We start from the raw sequence: 27,791 nt of genomic DNA, 5'->3' as shown, positions 1-27,791 counted from the left end.
CATTAAATGCTTCAACTGCTACTTTGGACCAAATGGCATCACATGGAGACCAAGGTGGCAGTAGCCTTGGTTGTCACAGGGCAGTCGTACTTGGAGGTGTTTGCATGTTATCTTGTTTTGCCCAAGGTGGGAGGCACAGAGACAATGGAGTGGGACGTGTTTGCCCATAGAGATGTTAGCTTGTGTGAGCAACACTAAGGCATTGTAGGAGATGCTGAGTTGTGGAATATGTGCATCAAAGGCTAGCAGGGCCGAGTAGACCGCGCGCAGTGGTCAGAATAGTACTAGAGTTTCTTGAGTGTTGGAGGGCTGCATCAAGGAAACTTAGTACTGCAAAAGAGCTTAAGGAGGACAAGATGGTGCTAGAGTTTAAATGTGGGCCAGATGGCCTTGCGATTGGGACTTAGTGACCATAGGAGCCTAGAGAAGCTACTCAGAGGGGCGAGATGCTAGAATGGATCAGATGGATAGCTATGTAGAGAGTGCACACATAAGGGAATCGATAGTGGTGCTACACGAAGTAGTTGACTCGAGAGTCACATCTTGTGGGGTGCACTTCTAGATTTATTGTGTGCATGAAGAGTTGGGGCGGTTAGATATTCTTGTGTGTGGGCAAGTTGTCGAGGACGCCAACAATTGAAGTGGGGGAGAGACCTTCACGGTTCAAACATCCAAATAGCATACCAATGTTCCATTACAAAAGCATTGAGATGAGTTATCATGGAGATTGTTAGTTGTTCAGAATGTAAAGTCAACGAGACTCAGAGACAAAGACAGAGCCAGTTACCTAGGGTGAAAGTCGTCAGGACTCACGTACTAAGGAGACATCAGTGCAAGGTTTACCTAAGGTGAAAGTCAACAGGACTCAGATACTGAGGCAACGTAGAGATGTCGAGAGGCGAAGAGTCAGAATGACTAAGGCATTAGTTCAACATCATCTTCAAAATTGATAAATGGAACGAGGGGTCACACGAGAGAAAGCGGTTAGCTTGCGAGCTGTACCTTCAGGGGTACACCTCGAGAAGAGAGTTTATGTAATGCCCCAAAATTCCTAATGCGATTTAATGGCTGGATTAGTAGGCCAGGATGGCCATAATTGTTTTATTATGCCATTAAATAATTATATGCATATTTATGTGAATTATATTATAATATGATGTTAAATGCATGCATGTGGGTCCACATTTCATTATAAGGGAATTTTGGTAATTTGGCCCGCTGGTGGCATATTTGTGTATTTTGGTGCATGTTTGTGATTTATGGATGAGATCCCATCATTATGTGGATATATTCGAGTTATTCGGCATGAGACGGTCTTATGTTGCAAATTAGCGGTTTTGTCATAATGGGGTCAATTATTGGGATATTGGATAATGAGAATGTTTATTTGATGATATATTGGGAGTTATTGAGATCGGGAGGAAATTCTGGGAGTTTTGACTATTTTGTCCCCGGGGGTGTTTTTGGGACCCCGAGCATTAGGATTTATTTGAGGTTACTTAAGCCTGAAGTAGTTTTTCAGAAAGAATCTTACGTTCAAACACCTTTCTCTTTCTCCTGTTATCCTTTGTGACCATTCGTGACAATTTCGAAGAAAACTTAAGTTCTAGGGGTCAGAATCAAGCGAGGATCGAGGCATAGCGATCCTAGGAAAGATTAGAAGCTTCTTAACCAAAGGATTTGGCGAGAAACAACCTAATCAAAGGTAATCCAAGCTTTAAGATTTGAGTTTTAAAGCTTCTAAGCTTTGATTTGGATTTTGTGTGTCGGTGAGTTTTTTATTTGTTTGAGCCTCGGGATTTGATGATTTTGGATCATTGGGATGTTTGGGAACTTCGATTTTTGGATTTGGAGATGTTTAATTAGGTTTTTGGAAGGATTTAAAAGTGGGAAATCGGAGGTATGGCAGGTTTCTAGGTGGGGGTCGCGGCCCTGTTCTTGGGCGTTGCGGCCCGAGTTCAAAGATGAGGGCGATGGAGTTGAGGAGTTCTGGGTAAGGTGCGCCATGACGCTTGCCCCTGGTGTTCCTGTTTTGGCTGGGGGCCACGGCTCAAGGTTTTGGAGCCGCGGCTCTTGAGGGTTTTTTAGGCCAAATGAGTGTTTTGATCGTGGGAACTCAACCTTAGGTCTCGGGATCGTTCCTACCCTGGTTTAGTGGGATTCGATGTCCTAAAGGCTAGGTCTTGGTTTGGGAACCTTTGTTATTCATTTTATTGATGGAATACCATATTTGGTTATGACTAGGTAACCGCCAAGGAACTAAAAGGCAGATCGTTCTCAAGGGTCGTTCTTTTTACTAATTCTCGCTCGAATCAAAGGTAAGAAAACTGCACTCCATATGTGACATGCATGATTATTCATGAGACATGTTGAATGTTTAAATGTGGACATGGATTGAATATCGAATGCTTAGCATATCTTTCTCACTTGTGTATGGCACTGACTGAATAGTCAGAATTGGCAATGGTGTCAGTATCAACTGTGAAGTTGTGATTCATTAGTCAAGTTCGGCAGTGGTACTGAGCACTGGTCACATGGTATTGACTCATATGTCAAGAACGGTCTTAGCGTGTTAACGCAGACCGACAAAGATTAGATCTAATCGACATCTGCATTGGATGACTCAAATGAGCATTAATTCCAGACCAACCTCAAGTTCAATGAAAACTAAAAGCGCTTGTCTAGCCAAAGGCTAGTCATTTAGAGCCAGGGCCAGCGAGCCCCAGTGACTGTTTAGTCACATGGCTATGGGTCTTGATCCCCGTGATGACATACCCATCAGTCACTCATCTGTTTAAGCTAGTGACTTACCCATCAGTCACTCATCTGTTTAAGCTAGTGACTTGCTCGTCAGTCACTCATTATGGTTTACCAGAACCCCAAGTGTTAAATCACTCATCTTATTAGAGCTATAAGCTCCATTCATGGTTAACGTAACCACAAAGTGATATTCACTCATCTGTTTAGGGGTATAAGCTCTGTATGATTGTAATGATGATCATTTGTTAATATTTATGTACATTGTTGTAACGCCCCAACTCCAGGGACCGTTACGGTGCATTTTGCAAACAGTGCTAAACTCGCTAATCGAGTCATTTGGCCATAAACGTGTAACTAAGTATGATTAGCGGTTTAGGGATTAAAAATTTTGGTTAAGATGTATCGTTTCATTATAACGTTTACTATATACATTGGGATCCCAAAAATATAATTTCAGAGTCTATTACAAGAAATTATTTACAACAGGCCGATCTAAGTGGCAAAACAGGGTTTAACCCTAGTTCCTCTTTCAAACCTCGGCCAGGTATTGGTCGAGCAGCTGCATATGTGCACGTCATCACCTAAGCTCTTCAACTCAAGAATGGTCCAGCTTTCTTTTGCCTTTACCTGCACCACAAAGCACCCATGAGCCAAAGCCCAGCAAGAAAAACATGAATATGCTCATGAAAATAATATCAAATGATGTCATTACATCACACAGAGCTTATAGCTCTAAAAAGATGAGTGACTGATGATTAAGTCACTAGCCATCAGGTGAAGAAGTGACTAATGAGTCACAATCTGGACAGGTGACTAATGAGTCACGCTCTGGTTAGGTGACTAATGAGCCACAGTCGGGATAGGTGACTAATGAGCCACGCTCGGGATAGGTGACTAATGAGTCACGCTCTGGATAGGTGACTAATGAGCCACGCTCTGGATAGGTGACTAATGAGCCACGCTCGGGATAGGTGACTAATGAGCCACGCTCTGGATAGGTGACTAATGAGCCACGCTCTGGATAGGTGACTAATGAGCCACACTCTGGATAGGTGACTAATGAGCCACGCTTGGGATAGGTGATTAATGAGCCACGCTCTGGATAGGTGACTAATGAGCCATGCTCTGGAGGTCCCATACCCTCCTAGCCATGTGACTTGTGGGTCACCTTAGCCTTTCCGGCTCTGGCTCTAAATTTCTAGCCTTTGGCTAGACAAGCGCTTATTAATATTCATCGAACTTGAGGTCGGTCCGGCATTAATGCTCATGTGAGTCATTCAATGCAGATGTCGATTAGATCTAATCTTTATTGGCTTATGTTGAACACGCTAAAGCCGTCCTGACTTATGAGTCAGCACCGTGTGACCAGTGCCCAGTGCCACTGCCAAACCTGACTAATGAGTCACAGCTTCACAGTTGATACTAACACCTTTGCCAATTCTGACTAATGAGTTAGTACCATGCACAAGTAAGCATTGCTACCGAACATATGTCATATGTCGAACATTCAAACGTAGGGCATTCAGCATGCTTACTTAACAGTTGCTAGCATAATTATGATCATGCACAAACACAGAGACTCAAGCTCTGATCAATCTCATAGTCAATACTCACGGCATGCCCTAATCACATGTTTCTCGTGCATCACATGCATCACACTTAATCATCCAGCATGCCTCATTAATAACCATATGCAAATGAGCAAGATTGCCAAGCATTCAATATGCTATCAATGTTTACATTTAAACATCCAACATGCATCAAAAATAATCATGCATGTCACACATGGGGTGTAGTTTTCTTACCTTCGGTCCAAGCACAGGTTACCGACAAACGAGCCACAAGAACGATCACGATTCCAAGCCTCTAGTGATAACCTAGTCACAACCAAAAATGGTGATCCAATGAGTTCAAGTTCTAAAACCAATCCTGGAACCAAAACTTAGCCTCCAAGACATCAATCCTCACTAATCCAGGTAGTAGGAATGATCATGAGGCTTAAAACCATGTTACCGGGGACAAAACACGCAAACGAGCTCAATAGCCTGCCTGAGCCGCGACCCTGGAACCTTGTGCCGCGGCCCCTAGCCAATTCTGAAGCAAGGGCTGCGGTGCCCAATGCATAGGGCCGCGGCGCCCAACAGGAACAACTCCTACGACCAGCTTCATCGAGCAAGGGCCGCGGCACCCAAGAACAGGGTCGCGGCCCAACTTCGGGGCAGCCATTTTTCTTCGTTTTTAACCTTTTAAAACCTCCCAAAAACATGCTTAAACATTCCCAAATTATCAATCAAAGTTCCCAAACTTCCCAATGGTCCAAAACCACCAAAACCTGAGGCTCAAACAAACTAAAAACTCAACGATTTACAAAATCCAATTCAAGCTTAAAACTTTTAAAAACTTAAAACTTAAAACTTGAATTACCTTCGATTGAGTTGTTTTCAACTAAATCCTTCGGCTAATAAACTTCTAATATTCCCTAGGATTGCTATGCCTCGATCCTCGCTTGAATCCGAGTCCTAGAACTCAAGATACCCTCGAAAACGCGATCGGGGGACGAAAAGGGAACTTTTAGGGAGAGAGAACGTACAGAACGTTCTTTTTATTTCTTAAAAGGTTACTTCAAGCTTAAGTAGTTTCCAATAAAACCTAGTGCTCGGGGTCCCAAAAACACTCCCGGGGATATTATAGTCAAAACTTCCAGAATTTCCCCCTGGTCTTACTAACTCCCAATTTATCACCAAATATTAATTCTCATTACCCAATAACTCAGTAATGCTCTAAATACCCCTTGACTCACTCCGAGTCAAGCATAAATCCCGTTGTGACTTTCCCACTAGCTTACCTCCTAAGATCGTCTTGTGCTGGGTAACCCTGGCGTAACCAAACAATAACAAAGCACCACGCCCATTTCACATATATGCCAAAAATGCCCGAAATTGCCAAAATATGGAAATCACCCAATTAATCACAAATGGGTTCACATGCATATTTACACACCTAAACATGCGTATTATCATTAAATAACACAGTAAATCAATTATGGCCCTCCCGGCCTCCTAATCAATGTCCTAAACCTTATTAGGAAATTTGGGGCATTACAACTATCCCCTCCTTATAGAAATTTCATCCTCGAAATTTATCTGAACTGCCCAGAATATGAATTCGGCATAACTAATTCCAGTTCCCCAGGTCGTTCCCTCGACCTCACTGTTTCTGCAACATACCTTGAATCAAGGTATATTTTGTTCCTCAAAACCTTATTCTTCTGTTACAATCTGAACTGGCTATTCCTTATAGGATAACTTAGCTTTAGTTCCCAGATTCTCATAACTCAACTCATGAGTTCTTTTAACCCATGTCCACTGCATGGAAATACATAACACAATGTATACAACTGACAGTGCCAATGATAAGGTCGATCCAAAGTCAACCTAATCAGTCATATCCAGGACTCAAACTGTTTTACTTCTCTAAGGTTCAACTTGCCCTTAACTCATCACCCCTTTCCATGGTGATTCTTTTAGGAAGACACAACTTACTACCTGGAACTCTATGTTCCTGCTTTCCAATTCAGTAAAACTTTTCCATTTACTCTAAGAAGTGAGCATCCAAGCTCTAACCTCTAATAATCTCAATGGTCCCCTGAATCATCTCATGATCCAGATATAACATCTCACCCATCTCATTCCAATGAATGGGTGACGAACATGTTCTACCATACCTTATCTCATAAGGTACCTTTTCAACTCTGGACAATTCTCCCTCTGGTTATGATCAGCCTGAGAACAATCAATTGTACTGAATTCCATCTATATATTCATCGTCTTCCCTCACCCTTCCATAACTTGGAAGTAACAATAGAGTCTTCATCTGATAAGATAGACATTAAATTCTCAAGAAGGCACACTATCTCTTTCCCATAGAGATCTGAATACTGGTTCGCTGTGTTACTTATTTTTACAGACAAAAATAAACTTACTCACAACACTGGTCCACAATGGCCCAAATCAATCATGTTGACCCACTTTCCTAGGCAGCCCCACCGCGAAACCCATCGCGATGCTTTCTTATTTCCATTATACAATACTCAAAGGCTGCAATGACCTTACTGATTCCTGATACCTTGTATGGATCTGCTAACAGGTTGAGAACTTTATCATGCATTCCATTATGCCCATCTCCATTTCAGGCCATCACCATGAAGCTTTCATATTCTGGTATACTGACATGATGCTTTAATTAAGAGAAAAATAAAGTAACATGAGATTCATCCAGAATCTCCCATTTAATCCCAATGTCCATCGGATCCCAAATCCAATCCTTATATCACAGCAAATTCATACTCGACACTGTATCACCCTTAGCTAATCCAGCTAAGACTTTCCACTCAACCTTTCCTATCTGTGGTTCACTTAGTCATTCTTCCTTTTGATCTTCTCTGAGATAGTAATCTCCAGCACAGAACTGGCCATTTGGCCCGCCAGAACCCTACTCTAGTTTTAGTCAAATCCTTTTAACCAACATGTTGCATTTGCATAATCAATCATTTCTCCGTATCGCCGAGGTGTCATAACAACCTGTCAATTGATTCTGATCTGTAAAAAGAAACTCAGAACTCTTCCCACAAAATACATATAATATCATGCCCGTCCAAGGACACTCCTGCCTTCTAAGACGTTCCTTAACCCTGGTAATTCTCCAACCAAGAATATACCACGATACCATCGTCCAAGACGATCACAAATCCCATTCAAATAATCCTTTGAATGCTCTGTTCATCTTATTCATCTAAACAATTTGACATCAATCAAATCCTTAAAATATAATCCAGCACTTCCTAGTGCTCTTATCTGATATAAACACAGTCTTTTGCATATTCTTTTCCCCTGATCCCTAACTGGTACTAACCAGATCAAAGGTCAACTTTTGAGAATTCCATCTCACTCAATATCTAAGCCTCGAATTCTTACAAATCTACTAAGCCATTCAATACAATGCCCTCAATCCAACTCTATCCCTGGCACTAATCAAACTACCATTTTATCTCTTCATATTACAGAAACCCTGGCTAATCCCCTGAAAACACATTCAAGAACTCACAGACTAGTCCGGCCTGTCCTGATCCCACTGGCACAATCTAAGTGGTATCCATCACACTAGCTAAGAGTTCTATGCATTTCTCCACCATAAAACTCTAGCTCTCAATACAGATGTCATCAGCATACCAAGTCTATGCCCATTGCCAACTGCCACAAGGCTTTCTGCTCTCAAGCCCAAGAGATGCTATTCGTTCCTTGCCTTTTAGCATTGCCCCGCACTTAATTATCCAATCCATATCCAGGATCAAACCGAAGCCAGTCATAACCAGCTTTATCGAAATCACTGATGAGTCATTTCCATAACCCAACTCATCTCTTAAGTTGCCAAAACAACACTGTGTTCCCATCACAACATAACCATGTGATCAGCATGTCCACTTTATGCCTCTCTATATGCAACAAAAAAAGGAACAGCATGGCACCAAAACTAATTGGCATAACTCAAAACTCAAAACTAGAAAACTAACCTGCCACTCCTGAGGAGCTAGTCTCGGTCTCAGACTCTGACTGCCTTGGAATAAACACTCGAGCTGGAGTCGAGCTGTCTATCCCCTTTTATTCATGCTCTCTTAGCCTTGGGCAATCCTTCTTGAAATGCCCAACCATTCCACATAAGTAACATGCCCTTGCTCGGCATTCTCCCAAATGATGCCTCTTACACCGAGCGAATTCTGGGTAAGGCTTCCAGCTTTTCTTCTTGCTTGCTCCAATAAGTGGAGATACCACTATCTGAGCTCCATGCTCTGTGGCACTCTTCTTCTCATCTCTGATGCTCTCAACAGCAAGAGCCTTCTCTACCACCTGAGCATAGGTAGAGACTTCATGCACTGGGGCAACTCTAATGCCCTGAGCTATTCCAAGATTCAATCCTTGACCAAACCTTTCCTTCCGAGCGACCTCTGTGGGTACCATGTCTAAAGAAAACTTGGTCAACCCATTAAATCTGTTAACATACTCGGTTACTGATGCCTTTCCCTGAACGAGATTCAGAAACTCGTTCATCTTAGCAGTCTTAGCTGCATCACAATAGTATCTTTCGTTGAACAGCTGCCTAAATTCTTTCCAATCCATCACAGCTGTGTCTCGTGTCTGGGATATCACTTCCCACCACGTCTGAGCATCATCCCGCAATACAAATGTAGCACAGATCACCCTATCGTGACCTACCAGCCCCATACTGTCAAGAATGGAACTGATCATGCCCATCCATTGTTCAGCTCCGAATGGATCTAGGCCTCCCTCAAAGACTAGAGGGTAATGCAGTAAGGCCGGAGGGCCAAAATTCTGAGAGACTACTTCACGAAGCCTTTGTGCAAGGGTGCACTAGATACTACATAAAGGCTACAGTTGGCATGAGTGTCGCGTTCGAGAGAGGCGCATCATAATTTTGACCGATGACAAGAGTGTTAAGGTCGAGTTTGCCATAGAGTTGGCTTACGACATGTCCACATGGACTTGTCTAAGAAAGACATGCCTTCAGCAGAAGATGTTTTCTAGGTGTTGTTGGGATCAGTTGGTTTGCGAACCTCATCCTGAGGGGTGCACCTTAATTTCATCCTTATCAATAGGAGTAGGCATTGGACAGTTGGTGGGAAAGCAACAATCAGATGATGTGTGTAATGCCTTACTACCTAGGGACCATTACGTTGTGCATTTTAAACAGTGCTAAACTCGCTAACCGAGCCATTTGGCCATATTCATGTAACTAAATGTGATTAACGATTTAGGGTTAAAAATTTCGGTCAAAGATACAACATTTCACTAAAACGTTTACTGTATACATTGGGATCCCAAATTACATTTTAAAGGTTAATTACAATGAAAGATTTACAATAATTCGACCTAAGCGACAAAATAGGGTTTAACCCTAGTTCCTCTTTAAACCCTCGGTCGTGGTGGTCGAGCAGCCACATATGTACACATCTTCACCTAAGCTCTCCAACTCAAGGATGGTCCAGCTTTCTTTTGCCTTTACCTGCACCACATAGCATCTGTGAGCCGAAGCTCGGCAAAGCAAGAAAACTTACACATGCCCATAAACAGGTAATAACATGTCACTGAATCATAATAGGCATGCCTAGCAGTAATAACCCTACTCATGCATGCAAGCAGGTACAAATAAATGTTTGTGGAGTCCTGCGCTCTGAGTAGATGACTAATAAGTCTCTCTAAGGTAGACGACTAATAAGTATATCCTTATGTAGATGACTGATAAGTCTATCTCTGTGTAGATGAATGATAAGTCCATCTCTTTATAGATGATTGATAAGTCTATCTCTATGTCGATGACTGATAAGTCCATCTCTGTATAGATGACTGATAAGTCTATCTCTGTGTAGATGACTGATAAGTCCATCTCTGTATAGATGACTGATAAGTCCATCTCTGTATAGATGACTGATAAGTCTATCTCTGTGTAGATGACTGATAAGTCCATCTCTTTATAGATGACTGATAAGTCTATCTCTATGTAGATGACTGATAAGTCCATCTCTGTATAGATGACTGATAAATCTATCTCTGAGGTCCCACGCCCTCCTAGCCATGTGGCATATTAGTCATCTGAGCTTATAGCCCTAGTTCTATATAACTAGCATTTAGACTAGACAAGCGCTTTTGTTTTCATCGAACTTAAGGTCAGTCAAGCATTTCATACTTATGTTGATAATGCTTATGTCGATTAGATCTAATCTTTTTGGCTTTACGTTCATTACGCTAATGTCATTCTTGACTCATAGGTCAACTCCATACGACCAGTGCTTAGTACTACTACCGAACTTGACTAATGAGTCACAGCTTCACAGTCAATACTAACACCATTGTCGATTCTGACTAATAAGTCAGTACCACTCACAAGTAACCAATGCACTTAGGTGTATATCATATGTCAAATATCCAAATATAAGGCATTCAGCATGCTTACTCAACATTCACTAGCATAATTATGATCATGCATATTTATAGAGACTCAAGCTCTGATCAATCTCATATTCAACATTCATGCCATGCCCTAATCACATGTATCTTATGCATCACATGCATCACATACTGGGTGCAATTTTCTTACCTTTGGTCCAAGCAAAGGTTACCAATGAACGACCCTCAAGCATGATCCTGTTTCCAAGCCCCTAGTGATAACCTAGTCACAACCATAAACGGTGTTTCAATGAGTTCAAGCTCCAAAACCCAATCCCAGGACCAATCCCGCTCTCTCGGGACCTCCAATCCCACCAAACAGGGTGGTGAAATCATCCCCCAAGCCCTCGAGTCAAAACCCCAAAAAGTACCAAAAAAAACCAAGTTCTGAAGACTGTGTAGCGCTACCTATTGGGCGCTACAGCGCTATAGGCAGAACTTCAGCCCCTAAACAAAGAACCCAGCGTTGTAGCGCTACAGCGCCCAAACCAGATTTCTGGGTTCCTCAACTCGTGTTCTTCGAGCTTCAAAGCTCCAAATCCGACCCCAATGGTTCCTAGCCCCTCAAATCAACATTTTAATCCCCCAAACAGTTCACCCAATTGCTTAGCAACATTAAAACAACAACAAATACCCAAAATCCCCATAGGAACTCATAATCCAAGTTTTGAGTTTGTAAAACTCAAGAGCACCAAGAACATCGAATAAACTCAGGAATTCAAAGCTTAAATTACCTCTGATTACGTCGTTTCTCGCTAAATCCTCCGACTAATAAGCTTCTAATCTTCCCTAGAATCGCTATGCCTTGATCCTCGCTTGAATCCGAATCTTAAAACTCAAGTTTCCTAAGAAAATACTAACAGGTGTCGAAAATGGAACAGGAGGGAGAGAGAACATACTGAACGTTCTTTTTATGTTTCTGACAGGCTACTTCAAGCTTAAGTAACCTCAAGCAAATCCTAATGTTTGGGGTCCCGAAAACGTCCCCTGGGGTAAAATAGTCAAAATTCCCAGAATTTCCCCTGGTCTCACTAACTCCCAATTTATCATCAAATATTTATTTCCATTACCCAATATCCCGGTAATGTGCTAAATACCTCTTGACTCACTCCTAGTCAAGTATGAATCTCGTTGTGACTTTCCCTCTAGCTTGCCTCCTAGGATCGTCTCGTGCTGAGTAACCCTAGCATAATCAAATAATAATGAAGCCCCACACACATACCACACATATGCCAAATATACCCGAAATGGCCAAAATATGAAAATTGCTCAATTAAATATAAATGGGCCCCCATGCATATTTAATACACCTAAACATGCATATCTAGACATATTATAATATAACTCACATATTCACATAATGATACACATAAATATACATAATCACATAATTCCAAGATTTGCCATCCTGGCCCCCTAATCAAGGCCCTAAGCCTTATTAGGAAATTTGGGTCGTCACAATGTGTTGGCTTTGGGGTCAATGTTACAAGGGCTGCTTGGTTGACAGGAGGGACGTAGTGATGGACTAAGAGGATTTCATGTGTGCAAGGAGTATTCAAGTGCAGAGGCACTACTTCATGGGAGGATTCTTAATAATGACATTGGCATGGGGTCTTTGATCGAGTCCAAGAGTGGATGTGGAAGATCATCACCAAGTCAGTGATTCTACAGTGGTAGAGGGACTAGTGCAGACTCAAGATTTGGAGGAAGCATGGAGTGAGCTTAGGAGTCGAGGTAGGAAGAAGATTGGCCAGCAGTCTGTCGATGAGGGCATCGACAATTGAAGTGGGGAAGAGTGTAACATGCCAGCCTTGAGGGCATGTTACAAGCTAGGATGGTGCTCAGTCAGATGTGCACACGAGGGTGCAGGTTGGTGAGCGTGTCGATGCCTAGTTTGTACGGCAGTGGCAATTTTGTAAATATCTTCAATATTACCCAGAAATGGACGGGACTTAGTAGGTTCCATATTGAAGGGTCAATGAACGCAATGGTGCAATTGGATTTGGGAGAATTGGAGAGCTGAGAGCCAAATATGTCTCCCAAGCAAAAATTATATATGTTCCTGGTATAAGGCTAAAACCTCAGAAGACTCTTTGTAGGGGGAGCACTTGGTGTCAGCTCTCCACCACCCCCTGGCGCAAGTGCGTCAAGTGAGCTACTACTAGGTTGGAGGACTAGTAAGGCGGGCATATGAGGACCACAATGGGACTCATATGTCTCCGTGAGTAGGAGTACTCATGGACATTACCAAACCGCCCCGGTAGTGCGTCGAAGTGTGCTACCAGAGGTTTATGGGTACGGTTCCCTTGGCTTGCCGGGATGCCGCTTGCATGGAACGTGGCCCAAACCTCTGAGAGACGTTGTGGTGCGCCATGGCCACGAGTCTTGATTCGAGATGGCACAGGAAGTCATTTGCAGAACTTGCTAGCATACAGGCATTGAAGAGTGCGCAATGCTTGAGAAGGACAGAGGTCCATTGTGTGCTACTAGTCTGGCAGCTAGTCTCAAGAGCTTGCCAACATGCGTAAGGCTTGGTGCCTTGAGGATTGGACCATGGATGTATGGGAGTCCTTGGTCTGTGGCGTGAGCTAATCGGATAGTATCGAATGGGGCATGATGAAAGGTGTTGGCACATCAGCTTGGTGTTGGCTCTTGTCCACACATCCTACCTTGGCATGCGAATGTCTAGGTGAGCATCAGTGTTGGGATTTTCCTTGCCATGGTGAGAACCTATGGACAGTGCGAGTGTCTTGCCTAGATCGCCTTGATACTTGGTTGCACTCATAGATGCTTGAGAGCATGACTTAGGGGGGTCTGTTTCAGAGACGGAAGTGTGCAAAGGCAAATGGTCACGCGAAAAATGTGCCCATTGTTATTTGAATGGTTGGAAGGCTTACCTTTGCTCAAAGGAGTCAAGGTGCCGCACGGGCAATTCCGCTGTCAAAATGTCAGCCCATGACACATGGTGGGAGGCGCGCGACTGGGGCACGCGGCTGCAGGTGGCTGGCGCATGGGCGTGGGGCGCGCACATGGGAGCCGTAGACCACGGGAACGTACGGCAGCCTTAGGCTCGGGCTTCAGGGCACGGAACCTAGGGCTCAGGCCTTACAAATTTTTTTTCATATAATTTAATAAAGAAAATTAAAATTACAAAAAATTCCTATTCCCCAAAATGGCTTACATTTTTCATCTAGAAATTTATGAACAATTCCTAAACCCAAAAAAACATATAATTAACGACCCTTAAGAATAAACTTTAATCATACATGCATCCATCCATTCACACATATTATAATAACATAAGAATGCATATTATGCCCACACAGTAATTAATGTATGCAGAGATTAATGACCGCTCTGGTGCCAATTGTTAGGAACAAGTTTCCTAATACGCAACGGGATGGTGGTGGGTTGGCCCAGTGTACAACAAAAAATTTGTAACATATTTAAACTACTTTTAAATATGTGGATCCATTAATATACATATATTAATCATAAGCAAGAAAAGAATAGAAAACATACATCTTGATGCCTATCAAGTGTCATTGCTATCTTTTCGTAAAATGAACGAACTTCTTATCCAAGCTGCTCCTAGGTACTCACACCAAGATCTTCCACAACGTTCTCTACACTTCAAGAAGTATGTGGGCACTTAGAGAATAAAGGATGGTATATTTCTGATTCAACTTGATGTACTCAACACATGAGATCAAGAGAATAGGCCTGAGATTGGTTATGTATCTTTTCAGGGAAAGATAGAAAAGTATCGTTCTTTTCTTTTAGAGCGAATAAATTATGTATTGAGTATTCAGTATATTTATTTTCTGATAAGTCTAACTTAAATATAAAATATTCAAATTTAAAAAATAAATATGTAACAAATTTACAATTTATCTTTTAATTAATTAATTATCTCATTAATGAAAATATCACAAACTAACTTTTGAATTTTCCATTAATTAATTAATTAATTGAATAAAAGTGAAAAATATATCCCTGAAATATATATGGCTCACGCCACACACAGTCTAGGGACTGTGTGTCGTGCAACATCCTATAAATTAGGGATATTTGATTTTTCCACAATTATTTAATTATTTGTTCAAACTACCTTATCAGATAAAATCCAACAACTTGATAATTAATTCAAATTTGAATTTATTATATTTTTAACTAATTATCAAATATAATTAATTATTTAAATAAATATCAATATTTTAAATTGAAATCTAATTTGAACTTATGAGATTATTATCTCCCACTCAAATAAAGATATTTAATTAATTCTACCAATTCATTAAAACTAATTTTAATTAATACTAATTTCAAAAATTAAATATTAATTTTATTATAATTTCGAAAATTGCATAATAATTCATTATTAAATAATTTTATTAATTACAACTAATTTGTAATTGATTAATTAATCATTATTATCACATAATTGCATATTTGGCCCAAAGAACTAATTTCTTCTTAAATATGTTTTTTCACCATTTTACCCTTTTATATCAACTCTTGCCTTGAATAGTGTTGATAGAACCGCTGTGGGGACCTATGGACCTATAATTCCAAGCTCCAATAAATTTGAGATTATTAAGTAAACTCTTTAATTAAATAATTTTAATTTATTAATCCCATGATTACTCCACTATATATATGAGTCTGAACTCTTGTAATTATAGACATTTCATTTACTGAGTACTTTATAATAATAAAGCATCCATTGAAATAATCATTACATACAAATTAACCCTCTAATAATGGTTCATAATTAACCGGGAATAAAATTACCGTTTTACTCTTTTAATTATATTTTATTTCCTTAAGTACCATTGACTTTACTAGTGAATGTTAATTCATAACTAAATTATGAATTTGAGCTCAATAACCTTTCAGTCCCAAAAGTCAACCCTTAAGAGAACCATTATTCAATCTTTTACAAGAAGGTATAGATTCCATATCTGTATACTATGTCCCCAGCCATTTACATTAATGAGTTCCCAAAACAAAAGTTTCTAGCCTGATCATTCTGACAGACCCTAACGAGTGAATCAAAGAACTCATATAACATAAACAGGAGTTCATAGTAACTTCAAGATTAAGATCTATTTGTATATGATCATCAGTTGATATATTTAATTAATAATTTGAAACGCTATTTAACTAAGTATCAATAAACATATCTGGTTCAGTTCTATATATTCTCTAATATATAAAGTACATCCAGTAAAGTGTCCTACTACACTAGTAATCCGGATCTAGATCACATGTATTCATAATACTAGTGGATTGTACTTGTAGAAATTAATCTAAAGATTCCATAACTTTATTTTACTGCGAACTATTCAAGTTCATTTATCTCAAACACAATCCTCCCGTACCAATACGTGGTTGAGATCACATATATGAACTTAGGTATTTTTCTGATATTTAGGTATTTTTCTGATATTTACTTAATATTATCACAGAATAATATAGTCCATAAAATATGTGCATAACAAATTCAATTTATTTATTTATTTCTTTCTTAAAACAATGTCTACTACATATGCTTTTATGGCACAATTCCCAGCATACAAAGCCAATGCCAAGGACTTGAGGGTTATAGAGGAGTGTACTCCTTAGGACGTCCTCGAATCTGCTATGGGGATGAACCTCACCGTGAGTCCTTCTCACTCTTCTAACTTTTCTTTTTCCTTTTTTCCTTAGTTTTTTTTTAAATTATTCTTTACTTGCCTCATTCTTTTGCAGTCTGTCCTGGCTCAATTTCGAGGAACTACTCGGGTTAAAGTTAGGGATGAGGAGCTCCTAGCCGCCCTGAGCGCCACTCAAGAGGGCGAACAGACCGCCAAAGCCGCCCTGATTTCCTCCCAGAAAAGCAAGCGGTGTGCAAAGGCTGCCTTGACTGCCTCCTAGAAAGGCGAGCAGATTGCCAAGGATCAGGTCGTGGAGGTGGGTTGTCACGTGGACCAGCTGTAGGGCGAAAATGAAAGACTAAAAAAGAAGCTTGACGAGGTCGGGGCCAAGGCCAAAGAGGAAGCTGCAGAGTCATTGACACAAATGGAGGAGATGCTTTACCGCTGCTGAGCTTTCAACCAAGACGAAAACTCCTCCTTTATGCGACCAGAGTTATGGAAACCATATCTTGCCAGGTTCAAGATTCGGTTCTCCCAAGAACCCTCGGAGACCGCCGAAGCTTCTGAAGTTGTTGAGGGAGATGGCGAGGAGGTGACCTCTCTTGAGCGAGTCGACGGACCCGAGTTATTTATCATTTTTTTTTATCTTTATGCTTATGTAATTAAATCCCTTGGGACCAAAACAATTGCCTTCGGGCTCAGGTCGAGGTTTTTTTCTCCTTGAGATGACAATATATTTTTTAATATATATATATCTTGTGATCTATTTGTGTTCCCCTCAGTCTATTGTTTTCTCATGCTTGTGAATCCTTAGATTCTTGTACATTCAAAATCTTAGGGGTTGACTTTAGATCGGGATAGATATTATCGATATCTTAGTTGTATCCAAGATTTTGCTCGCTTAATTACATCTTACCTGTTAAGAATCAGGTCATGGACCTGGTCGTATCCAGGGGTTTTAATAGGCTTAATAGCTTTATACATGTTAGGAATCAAGCCTTGGACCTGGTCGTATCTAGGGGTTTTAATAGGCTTAATAGCTTTGTACATGTTAGGAATCAAGCCTCGGAGTATATCCAGGGGTTTTATTTTAGAGATTTCTCAAACTTAGTTCACGTTTGGAATTTTGAAAATTCAAGCTTTAAAAAGCTGTTGAATACTCAATTTTTCCAAACTCTAAGTTTTAATCTTTATCTGAATAAGTTGAACTCTCTTAAAAGCTCTCTTCGATTATGTGCCCCCCAAGCAACCAGAACGTATAAATGTTCTTGGTTACTTTTACAAAGTGAGCTTGTGATATCAAAACGATAAAATTGATTACTTAATAATCCAACTGGAATGGCTTTTATAAATAAGCCTTACATAAACGGTAATTCTAAAAACATTAAAGACAACAAAACTATAGATAATACTTTTTTAAGTGTAGGGCATTCCAGGTTCGTGGGACTATTTCTCCACTTAGTCGGGCTAGCTTGAAAGTTCCTTCATGCAGGATCTCCACGATTTGATATGGTCCTTCCCAGTTTGTTCCTAACACACTGTCCTTGGGATCTTTACTTGCTAAAAAGACCCTTCGGAGAACCAGATTGCCTAATCCAAGTCTGCGTCCCTTAACCTTTGAATTGAAATAATGAGTGATCTTCTATTGATACTGGGCGAGTTGTAATTGTGAGGCCTCTTGTTTTTCTTCGATTAGATCGAGGGATGCACTAAGTAGCTCGTGGTTATGATCCTGATCAAAGGTCTTTAATCTGTGGGTCATCACCGTCGCTTCAATTGGGAGCATAGCCTCGCTTCCAAAGGTCAGGGGAAAAGGGGTATGTCACGTGGAGGTTCAATGTGAGGTCTGGTAGGCCCAGAGTACTTGTGGGAGCTGCTCAGGCCATAATCCCTTGGTTTTATCTAATCGTTTCTTCAAGCTTGCCTTTAGGGTCTTGTACACGACCTCGACTTGCCCATTGGCTTGTGGGTAAGCTTCCGATGAGAAACTCTTGGTTATGCCATATTTTTCACAAAAGTCTGTGAAGAGATCGCTATCGAACTGAGTTCCGTTGTTTGACACAATCTTTTTCAGGAGTCTGAATCGACATATGATATTCTTCACAACAAAGTCCTGGACTCTCTTCGAGGTGATATTGCCAAAGGTTCAACCTCTACCCACTTCGTGAAATAGTCGTTGGCGACTACCACATAACAAACTCCTCCTTTTCCTGTCAGCAAAGAATCAATTAATTCAATTCCCCATGTTACAGATGGTCAAGGGGATAAGATCATGGTTAGCTCGACGGGAGTAGCTTGGGCAACTATGGTGAAGCTTTGGCATTTGTCACACTTTTGCACATACGAGATCAAGTCCTTTGTCAGCGTGGGCCAAAAATAACCATGTCTCAGTACCTTTAGAGCTAGGTTTTTTGCCCCAGCATGGTCTTCGCAGAAGCCTTCGTGTATTTCTCGAAAAATAGTCTGAGCTTCCTCGGGCAGAACACATCACAGGAGGGTCAGCGAATGCCCTCGTCGATATAGGATCCCCTCATCCATAACATACCGTGAAGCTTGATACAGCAGCTTTCTTGCCTCCTTCAATCATCGGGTGCTTTCTGGTTGTGAGGTACTCCACTATGGGGGTCATCTAGGTTGGTTTTATGCCAACCATTCTGACCCCAACCGTCTCTGCTGTTATACTTGGGCTTTCCAAGAACTCCACCGGAACTTCATTCAGTGTATCTGCCTCTTTGGTGGTAGCAAGTCGAGCTAGAGCATCAGCATTGGAATTCTGCTCGCGGGGGACTTGGTCAACAGAGCTAAACTCGAACTCGGACAACTCGCCCTTAACCTTAGCTAAGTAGGCCGCCATCTTGATACCACGAGCTTGATATTCCCTCAATATCTGATTGACTACAAGCTGAGAATCACTATAACATTATATGGCTTTTGCCTCTAGCTTTTTCGCCACCCTTAGCCCTGCCAATAAGGCCTCATATTCGACTTCGTTGTTGGACGCTTCAAATTCTAACCTAAGAATTGTATGGAATCGATGCCCCTCGGGTGAGATTAAGATTATCCTAACTCCTGACCCATTTTCATTAGACGATCCATCAATGAAGATTTTCCATAATTCCTGCACTGACTCCCTTATCAGCTCGTCCTAACTTGTGCACTCGGCCACAAAATCAGCAAGGGCTTGGCTCTTGATTGTTGTTTGTGGCATATATAATATCTCAAACTGGCTGAGTTCAATGGCCCATTTTAATAGACGTCCCGACATTTCAGGTTTTTGCAAAACCTGCCTTAAAGATTGGCCTGTTATGACATGAATAGAATGGGTCTAGAAGTATGTCCTGAGCTTCCTTGAAGCCAAAATGAGACAGTTCGCAAGCTTTTCTATCAATGGGTATCGTGATTCAGCTTCGATAAGTCTCTTACTAACATAATATATGGGTTTCTGCGCCCAATTTTCTTCTCAAACTAACACAGCACTGACTGCATTTTCTGTCACGGCCAGATATAGAAATAGATACTCTCCGGACGTCAGTTTTGATAGTATGGGGGGTTTAGCTAGATGCATTTTCAGGTCAAAAAATGCATGCTCACATTCTTCAGTCCATTCAAACTTCTTATTTCCTCTAAGCAAGTTGTAAAATGGTAGACACTTGTCAGTGGATTTTGAAATGAAGCTATTTAAGGCCGCCACCTTTCCAGTTAGGCTTTGTACTTCCTTACGCAACTTAGGCGAAGGCATCTCTAGCAACGACCTGATTTTTTCTAGATTCGCCTCTATCCCCCTTGTGTTGACTATAAACCCCAAAAACTTCCTTGATGCAACTCTGAAAGTGCACTTCTGGGGATTCAACTTCATGTCATATTTTCTCAATCAGCCAAAACATTCTTCCAGGTCAGATACATGGTTACTGGCAGTCTTTGATTTAACGAGCATATCATCGACATACACCTCCATGTTTCTCCTGATCTGGTTAGCAAACATTTTGTTGACTAACTGTTGGTATGTAGCACCGACATTTTTTAGCCTGAATGGCATAACTTTGTAGCAATATACGTTATGCTTAGTCATGAAGCTGGTATGCTCTTGGTCTGCAGGGTTCATCTGTTGGTATTAAATGATCAAATCAAAGGTACGCAGCAGAATATATGGACCCATTTTAATAAATATTAATACCAGCCAGGATCATACACATATATAAATATTAAATCACGTACAAATAGATTAGGGATTACCTCTTGTAGCCTATCAAGTGTCCTTGAGTCTTTTTGTATAAATCAACGATCTTCCTATCCAGTGTTCTGAGATCTCACACCCTGATCTTCCAGACCAATCCTCAAACACACAAGGACATGTGTGGGCACGTAGGATTCAAAATGTTGATTTATGTGACTCCCTAGATGTACTCAACACATAAGATCTAGAGAGTTTTCACAAAGAGAGTGTATAGAATAGTTTTCAGGTTTAGAGAAAACTGTCACTTTTTTTTAGGGAAAGTCTCGTTCTTTTTTCTGAATATCACGTATATCAGATTTATAAATATATTTAATCTAATTAAATAATCTTTATTTAATTAAAATATAATTCAAATTAAAATTGATTAGATATTTTTATAAAATTATCTATTTAAATCATATTTAAAAAGAATAATTAAATAAGTGATTAAAAAAATTTATTTGAAATTCAAAATCCAAATCCCAAGGATAAAAAACCATGATGCTAGGCGCCACACATTGTGCTGTACTGTAACGCCTTGAATAACCAAGACAGTCACATTGTATTTTAAATAGTGCTTAACTCACTAAACAAGTCATTAGGCCATAAACATGCATCTAAGTGTTATTAATGGATAGGATTAAAATTTTGGTCAAAATGAATGGATATTTTATTAAACACGTTAAGTTGTACATGAGATCCCATTAAAGTGTTTACAAAGTTGTTTACAATCCAAAATGATCATTACAATGCAAAAGTTACAATCCCGCCGACCTAAGTGGCAAAAATAAGGTCAAACCCTAGTTCCCTTGAAACACCTTGGTCGTGGTGGTCAAGTGGCCGCATATGCACACGTCGCCACCTAAGCTCTCCACTCAAGGTTAGGAAGCTTTTCTTTCCCTTTATCTGCACCACATAGCACACATGAGCCAAGGCTCAACAAGAAAACTTATTACTGCATGTATACAAGTATTAATAAATGATCATGAAATCATTCTAGGGCCCACAACCCTAATCAGATGATCGTGGAGTTATCCTGGGATCATGTGCCCTGAATAGATGACAATGGAGTCATCCTGGGGTCGTGCGCCCTGAATAGATGAGGGTGGAGTCATCTTGGGGTCCTGTGCTCTGAATAGATGACTGTGAAGTCATTCTGGGGACATGTTCCCTAAGCCATGTGACCATCAAGTCACCTAGGCCTTTTAGCCCTGGCTTTGAGTAACTAGCCATAGACTAGCCAAGCGCTTAGGTTTTCTTCGACCATGGGGTCGAACGAGCGTATAATGCTCTGTTGATTAGATCTAATCATATCGACCAGTGCTCGTTGTGCTATTGTCGCTCTTGACTCATAAGTCAATCTCATACGACCAACACTTAGCACTATTGTCGTTCCTAACTGATAAGTCAGAGCTTCACGACCAGCGCTCAGCACTATTGTCGTTTCTGACTGATAAGTCCATGCGTTTCTCGAGTAAACAATGCAACCAAGCATTAATGATGCAACAGATATCCATATATAGAGCACTTAACATGCTTAATCAATAATCATGTATGTCACATAATGGGTGCAATTTTCTTACCTCAGGCTCGAGCGTAAAGTAGTTAAAGAACGACCCTTGAGAATGATCTTGGCCTTGGTCCCTTAGTAGTAACCTAATCATAACTAAATATTAAATCCCATCAATAAAATGAGCAATAAAAGGTTCCTGGACCAAGTCCTAGCCCCCAGGACTTTGAATTCTACCAAACCTCATAGTAGATTCAATCCCGAGCCTTAATGTTTGGAAACTCGCTCTAAAAACCAACGTTGGCTCAAAAAGAACAGGCGGGCCGTGACCTGCCCCCAAGGGTCGTGGCACGCCTCCCAGACAGACAGCCCCCTTGACTGGGTGCCAGGGGCGGGCCACAAGTTCCCCTTAAGGGTCATGGTGCACCATGCAAACAGAACCCCATCAGGGCTCTGGTTCGCTCAAGTCGTGGCGCCTAAGAACTCAGCCGCGACTTGACCCCACAAACCCAACTCCCCAGTATTTTCTTCAATTCAAACTCAGCCTAAAATACTTCCAAACAATCCCAAAATCAAAACCATAACTCACAAAAACATTATCACCAATCCAGCAATAAAACCCAAGCTTAGAAACACTCACAACACCACCAAATACTCAATCACAACCTAAAACTCTCAAGTTCAAACACAACTAAAACCAACCAAAAACAAAGTTTGAAAGTTCTTTACCTCAGTTGTGATCTTAATCCCTTCAGTTACTGTAACTCAATTCTAAACCCTCAAGCCTCCAAAACTTTAAGCTTGAATCCTTAACCTTAGCCTCCAAAATCACACCGAGAGAGAGAGAGAGAGAGAATGAGAGTTCCTTGTTTTTCTGTTGCCTTGGTTCTTCTACAGCCTTCCCCCTTAACCAAATCCATCTAATTTAACCTAAAATGAAAAAAAATACCCCTAAGGCCAACCTACTTCCTCAAAGCCACCTAAGGGAAATTTTGTCTTTACCACCTACCCCGTTAATCATAATTAACGTCTCTCAATTCCCGTCATTCCCAATATCCTCAAATAATTATCAAATTATTTCCCATTACCCGCTCAATCCCAGTAATGCACTAAGTACCGGGGTAGGCTCACCCCGATCCCGGTAATTAACCCCGTTATGACTATGTTAGGAACGAGTTTCCTAATACGCAGCGGAATGGTGGTGGGTTAGCCCAGTGTACAACAAAAAATTTGTAACATATTTAAACTACCTTTAAATTGTGGATCCATTAATATACATACATTAATCATAAGCAAGAAAATAGAAAACATATCTCTTGATGCTTATCAAGTGTCCTAGCTATCTTTTCGTAATTTGAACGAACTTCCTATCCAAGCTGCTCCCAGGTACTCACACCAAGATCTTCCACAACATTCTCTACACCTCAAGAAGTGTGTGGGCGCTTAGAGAATAAATGATAGTTAATTTATGATTCTACTTGATGTACTCAACACATGAGATCAAGATAATAAACTTGAGATTGGTTCTTTATCTTTTTTCAGGGAGAGATTGAAAAGTATCGTTCTTTTCTTTTAGAGTGAATAACAGAGTGTCTTCTAATTTTCTAATAAGTCTAACTTAAAAAGAAAATATTTAATTTTAAAAAATAAATTTGTAACCAATTTACAATTTATCTTTTAATTAATTAATTATCTCATTAATAAAATATCCAAAAACTAACTTTTGAACTTTCCATTAATTAATTAAATAAATAAAATTAAAAAATCTATCCCTGAAAAATGTGCAGTACACGGACTGTGTGTGTCGTGTACCACCCTATATTTTAGGGATATTTTATTTTTCCAAAATTATTTAATTATTTATTCAAACTGCCTTATCAGATAAAAATCTAATAACCTGATAATTAATTTAAATTTGAATTAATTATCTTTTTAACTAATTATCAAATATAATTAATTATTTGAATAAATATCAATCTTTTAAATTCAAATCTAATTTGAACTTATCATATTATTATCTCCCACTCAAATAAAGATATTTAATTAATTCTACCAATTAATTAAATCAAATTTAAATTAAATATTTAATTTATTATAATTTCAAAAATTATAATTAATTAATTACTTAATATAATTTTGAAAATAAATTTAATTATTTAATATAATTTCAAAAATTACATAATAATTAAATATTAATTAATTTTGTTAATCACAACTAATTTGTAATTAATTAATTAATCATTATTATCACATAATTACATATTTGGCCCGAAGAACAAATTTCTTCTTAAATATATCTTTCAACCATTTTTCCCTTTATATCAACTATTGCCTTGAATAGTATTGATAGAGCCGCTGTAGGGACCTATGGACCTATAATTCCAAGCTCCAATAAATTTGAGATTATTAATTAAACTCTTTAATTAAATAATCTTAATTTATTAACCTCATGATTACTCCACTATAGATATGAGACTAAACTCTTGTAATTATAGACATTTCATTTACTGAGTACTTTATAATAATAAAGTGTTCATTGATATAATCATTACATACAAATTAACCCTCTAATAATGGTTCATAATTAACATGGAATAAAATTACCATTTTACCCTTTTAATTAATTCTTGTTTCCTTAAGTATCATTGACTTTACTAGTGAAGGTTAATTCATAACTAAATTATGAATTTGAGCTCAATAACTTTTTCAGTCCCAAAGTCAATCCTTAAGAGAACCATTATTCAATATCTTACTAGAAGGTATAAATTCCATATATGTATACTATGTCCCCGGCCATTTACATTTATGAGTTCCCAAAACAAAAGTTTATAGCCTAATCATTCTTACAGACCCTAACAAGTGAATCAAAGAACTCATATAACATAAACATGAGTTTATAGTAACTTCAGGATTAAGATCTATTTGTATATGATCATCAGTTGATTCATTTAATTAATACATCGAAACGGTATTTAACTAAGTATTAATAAACATATCTGGTCCAGATCTATATATTCTCTAATATATAAAGTACATCCACTAAAGTGTCCTACTACACTAGTAATCCGGATCTAGATCACATGTATTCATAATACTAGTGGACCGTACTTGCAGTAATTAATCTAAAGATTCCATAACTTTATTTTACTGCGAATTATTGTTCATTTATCTTAAACACAATCCTCCCATACCAATACATGTTTGAGATCACATATATGACCTTAGGAATTTTTCTGATATTTACTTAATATTATCATAGAATAATATAGTCCATAAAATATATGCGTAACAAATTCAATTTATTTATTTATTTCTTAAAACATTATCTATTACATATGCTTTCAGGGCACAATTCCCAACAGACTAAACCGCTAACTTGCTTCCTAGGATTGTCTCATGCCGAATAGCTTAAATATATCCACATAATAATGTGGTCTCACCCATAAATCACATACATGCACATAAATATACAAATACGCCCTCAACAGGCCAAAATTACGAAAATTCCCTTCTTATAAGAAATGGCCCACATATATGCAAATATAATCATATAATAATACAACACACATAATCATGCATATCATCACATACTTATGCATTAAATCAATTATTGTCCTCCTAGCCTCCTATTTTAGGCACTAAGTCATATCAAGGAATTTAGGACGTTACATGTACAGTGTGTGTCGCCCAGCCCTATTAGGTTTGCCCTAATTTTCTCATTTGTTTATTTAATCAACTTTTAAGACAAGATATTTATTCCAACATAAATATCAGTTAATTCAAAATTAATTTTATCTTAAAATATCAATTTTATATTAAATAAATAAATATCATATTATAAATAAGATATTTATTATTTTCATTCTTTATATTAATCCAAACAAGAATAATATCAATTTTAACCTATAGTTTTTCAAAATAAAAACTATATAGTTAAATAATTAATTAATTCACAATTAATCAATTACCCATAATTATCAAATAATTATTTCCTTGCCCTGGAAAAATAATTCCTTTGCAATTTATTACTTTCTCTTAACAAATCTTTCTTTTGACATCCTTACCATTGACAGTGTAGGACAGAGGTGATATGAGGACCATGGACCTATAATACGAAGCTCCAATAAACCAAATTATTAATTAAACTCTTTAATCTAATAATCTTATTTATTAATTCAATGATTACTCCACTATAAATATGGAATTACACTCTATGTATTTATAAAATTTATTTATAGAGTTTTTTCTAGTAGTCCATTGATATAATCAATATATGTAGTTCTGTCCTCCATTATTGGTTCGTTAATTAGAGCTGGTCAAAATTATTGTTTTACCCTTCTAATTACCTCTTGATTCTTAAGTATCATTAATTCACTAGCGAATAATTAATCTATAATCAAAGTATAGATTTGAGTTCAATAACTATTCAGTTCCAGAATCAACCCTTAAGGGAACCAATATTCGATCCATTAGGAGAGCATGGATTCCAATATTGTAAATCATGTTCCCAGCCATCCAAAATATTGAATCTCCAAAACAAAAGTCATTAGCCTCATTATTCTAAGAGACCTTAACGAGTGAATCAAAAGATCCAATAAACATAAATAGGAGTTCATGAATCCTCAAGATTTAGACTGATCTACAAATGATCATCTATTATGATAAGAATTAAATCTTTACGTCAAACGGCAAGTTTATAAAGATAATTAATTCTCATCGGGCTTGTCGTATATAATATCTATTATATACAACACATTTATTAAGATGTCTATCCACATCAGTAATCCTAATCTAGATTACTTGCATCTCGCATGCTTAGTAAACCGTACTAGTAACCATTCATTAAAGAATCCTTACTAATATGCTACTGACTATTTTATTCATTATACATGATCTTAATTCTCTCGTACTAATACAAGATCATATTCTCATCAATGAATACAGAATTTTCTTGATATTATTATATAATTAGTTCAAACAATAATTATAACATTCAAATATAATAAAATTGTACTTTTATTTAAAACCAATAAAATGTCTGTACATGCTTTTAGGACATTAATCCTAACATCATTGTGATCTGGTTATATTTAAAATACGCGTCCATGAAAGACATGAGCTCATGACCGGTTGTGGAATCTACCAACTGATCAATTCTTGGTAGTGGGAAACAGTCCTTGGGACAAGCCTTGTTGAGATCAGAGAAATCAATACAAGTTCTCCACTTCCCGTTTGGCTTCGGGACCAGCATGGGGTTAGCAATCCAGATCAGGTATTTTGCTTCCCTGATAAATCTGAATTTAAGTAAGCGAGCAACTTCTTCTTCTAATGCTTCAGATCGTACTGTCCCCAAAAGCCTTTGTTTTTAGGACTTTGCAGACACATTCTTGTCCAAGTTCAAAGTTTGCATTATTACACTCGGACTGATTCCCACCATATCCTTATGCGACCAGGCGAAGACATCCAGGTTCTTCCTAAGGAACTCAACCAGCTCCTTCTTCCTTTCGGCTTCAAGATTTTTTCCAACTCTTACTCTTGAAGGTACTTCTGGATTGATATTTATTTCCTAAGCTCCTCTATTGCTTTGAGCTCAGGCCTATCTTGGCCTATTGATGGACCCAAAACGGGTATGTTTTAAAAATGTATACTTG

Source organism: Humulus lupulus, chromosome 1 (genome assembly GCF_963169125.1).
Source record: "Humulus lupulus chromosome 1, drHumLupu1.1, whole genome shotgun sequence".
NCBI classification, from domain to species: Eukaryota; Viridiplantae; Streptophyta; class Magnoliopsida; order Rosales; family Cannabaceae; genus Humulus; species Humulus lupulus.
Note: the sequence above shows the minus strand (reverse complement) of the source record.